Below are 3,602 nucleotides of genomic sequence, written 5' to 3'. Positions count from 1 at the left end.
TTGGTGGTTTTACTAATGGAAACTGTTCCCCCATCCTGGGTGGTTACTTTAATGGAACTGTTCCCCCATCCTGGGTGGTTTTACTAGGAAACTGTTCCCACCTCCTCCTGGGTGGTTTACTAATGGAACTGTTCCCCCATCCTGGGTGGTTTTACTAATGGAACTGTTCCCTCTCCTGGGTGGTTTTACTAATGGAACTGTTCCCCCATCCTGGGTGGTTTTACTAATGGAACTGTTCCCCCATCCTGGGTGGTTTACTAATGGAACTGTTCCCCCATCCTGGGTGGTTTTACTAATGGAATGGAATTGAGAATGCAAGGAAGAAGAGTCTTTGAACAACAGACTGGAGGGTTTTTATATCCTGTAGCGGACACTAGATGGCGCTAAAACTCAACTTTGCTCATAAATGTGTCATCCTCTAAATCCTGTTTTAACGTCTGATCATTTCTCCAGCTGCTTTTTTCCAAGACTGCATATCTGAGCAGGATCTGGATGAGATGAACATCGAGATCATCCGTAACACTCTGTATAAGGTGAGCAAGGGGTTTCATTCACCCGTAATACTCTGTATAAGGTGAGCAAGGGGTTTCATTCACCTGTAATACTCTGTAATAAGGTGAGCAAGGGATTTCATTCACCCGTAATACTCTGTATAAGCGGGCAAGGGATTTCATTCACATTTTTAATTCACAATGTTAAACAACAACATGCATCAGAAGATAGATAGTCATTGACTTTATCCGTGTCTCCATTTCCAGGCTTATCTGGAGGCTTTCTACAAGTTCTGCTCCACTCTGGGAGGAACCACCGGTGACACCATGTGCCCTATTCTAGAGGTCTGTGAGCGTGTCCCTTATTAGAAGGTTAACTTGATATACAGTGTCTTCGGGAAAGTATTCAGTATATTTTTGTTACGTTACAGCCTTGTTCTAAAATGGATTACAAAAGAAACTCATTCATCTACACACGATACCCCATAATGACATCACAATACCCCATAATGACATCACAATACCCCATAAGGACAAAGCAAAAACAGGTTTTTAGAAATTTTCGCAAATGTATTAAAAATAAACAGATTTACATAAGTATTCAGACCCTTTGCTATGAGACTGGAAATTGAATTCAGGTGCATCCTGTTTCCATTGATCATCCTTGAGATGTTTCTACAAATTGATTGGAGTCCACTTGTGGTAAATTCAATTGATTGGAAATTATTTGGAAAGGCACACACCTGTCTATATAAGGTCCCATAGTTGACAGTGCATGTCAGAGCAAAAACCAAGCCATGAGGTCCAAGGAATTGTCCGTAAAGCTCCGAGACAGGATTGTGTCGAGGTACAGATCTGGGGAAGGGTACCAAAACATTTCTGCTGCGTTGACGGTCCCCAAGAACACCGTGGCCTCCATCATTCTTAAATGGAAGAAGTTTGGAACCACCAAGACTCTTCCAAGAGCTGGAAACCCTGCCAAACTGAGCGATCGGTCGAGAAGGCCTTGGTCAGGGAACCCGTTCTTGGTCACTGTGACAGAGCTCCAGACTTCCTCTGTGGAGATGGAGAACCTTCCAGAAGGACAACCCATCTCTGCAGCACTCCACCAATCAGGCCTTTATGGTAGAGTGGCCTGACTGAAGTCATTCCTCAGTAAAAGGCACATGACAGCCCGCTTGGAGTTTGCCAAATGGCACCTAAAGACTCTCAGACCATGAGAAACAAGATTCTTTGGCCTGAATACTAAGTGTCACGTCTGGAGGAAACCCTGGCACCATCTCTACAGTGAAGCACGGTGGTGGCAGCATCATGCTGTGGGSATGTTTTTCAGCGGCAGGGACTGGGAGACTAGTCAGGATTGAAGGAAGATGAACAGAGCAAAGTACAGAGAGATCCTTGATGAAAACCCGCTCCAGAGTGCTCAGGACCTCAGACTGGGGTGAAGGTTCACCTTCCAACAGGACAATGACCCTAAGCACACAGCCAAGACAACGCAGGAGTGGCATTCGGGACAAGTCTCTGAATGTCCTTGAGGCGCCCCAGCCAGAGCCCAGACATGAACCAAATGGATATCCTCTGGAGAGACCTGAAAATAGCTATGCAGCGACGCAGTACAAAGTACTGAGTTTAAAAAAAAAAATGTAAAATATATTTGCAAAATGTCAACTTGTTTTTGCTTTATCATTAGGGGTATTTGTGTGTGTGTTAGTGATGAGAAAGGAAAAATTTAATCATGTTAGAATAAGGCTGTAACTAAAATGTGGAAACGTCCAGGGGTCTGAATACTTTCTCAATGCACCGTGGTTCTCTTTAGTCATTTATACTGGACCATCCAATTGAAAGAAAAATTGTACCCACACCTTGAAGTGTATTCTAGTATATTAATCTGTCACCTGTCAATTAATCAGTTTCCTATTTCCCCTCCCTGTSTGTGTCCAGTTTGAGGCGGACAGGAGGGCCTTCATCATCACCATCAACTCATTTGGTACCGAACTGTCTAAGGAGGACCGTGCCAAGCTGTTCCCCCACTGTGGCAAGCTGTACCCTGAGGGGCTGGCTCAGCTTGCCCGCGCTGACGACTACGAACAGGTCAAAGCTGTGGCCGACTACTACCCTGTAAGTTATACTACTATTACTACTACCCTGTAAGTTATACTACGATTACTACTACCCTGTCAGTTACTGGTCCTTACTACTGCTACTACTAGCCTAGCCTGCTGGCTACTACCTCGTCAGTTAGTGGTCCTTTCTTACTACTGCTACTGCTACTGCTAGCCTAGTCTACTGGCTACTACCCTGTCAGTTACTGGTCCTTACTACTGCTACTACTAGCCTAGCCTACTACCCTGTCAGTTACTGGTCGTTGCTACTACTAGCCTAGCCTACTGGCTACTACCCTGTCAGTTACTGGTCCTTACTACTGCTACTACTAGCCTAGCCTGCTGGCTACTACCCTGTCAGTTACTGGTCCTTACTACTGCTACTACTAGCCTAGCCTGCTGGCTACTACCCTGTCAGTTACTGGTCCTTGCTACTGCTACTACTAGCCTAGCCTACTGGCTACTACCCTGTCAGTTACTGGTCCTTTTTACTGCTACTACTAGCCTAGCCTACTGGCTACTACCCTGTAAGTTACTGGTCCTTACTACTAGCCTAGCCTACTGGCTACTACCCTGTCAGTTACTGGTCCTTTCTACTGCTACTACTAGCCTGGCCTGCTGTCTACTACCCTGTTACTGGTCCTTACTACTAGCCTAGCCTACTGGCTACTACCCTGTCAGTTAGTGGTCCTTACTACTGCTACTACTAGCCTAGCCTACTGGATACTACCCTTTCTTTTAGTGGTCCTTAATATCAGTCAAGTTGACATATTGTCAGGTATTCCAGATCATAAAGGGCTTCCACAGCAAGTCAAAGCTTCCTACTGGCTAGCCTAGCCAACCTGGGAGTCTGTCTGCCTACTGGATACTAATGTCACTATGACACCACCCGGCATTACACCACCCGGTATTACACCACCCGGTATTACACCACCCGGTATTACACCACCCGGTATTACACCACCCGGTATTACACCACCCGGGTGTAATTACCGGGTGGTGTAATTAC

General features: G+C 45.6%; 1 pseudogene; it reads left to right on the top strand.

Moving 5' to 3' along the window:
* The window catches only part of LOC111966141 (V-type proton ATPase subunit d 1-like), a 10,266-nt pseudogene extending 7,591 nt beyond the window's left edge, over positions 1-2,675 (top strand).
* Positions 2,676-3,602: the final 927 nt, after the last annotated feature.

The sequence above is a fragment of the Salvelinus sp. IW2-2015 genome, linkage group LG7, assembly GCF_002910315.2.
Source record: "Salvelinus sp. IW2-2015 linkage group LG7, ASM291031v2, whole genome shotgun sequence".
Taxonomy (NCBI): Eukaryota; Metazoa; Chordata; class Actinopteri; order Salmoniformes; family Salmonidae; genus Salvelinus; species Salvelinus sp. IW2-2015.
This window is presented reverse-complemented; position numbering and strand designations above follow the sequence as displayed.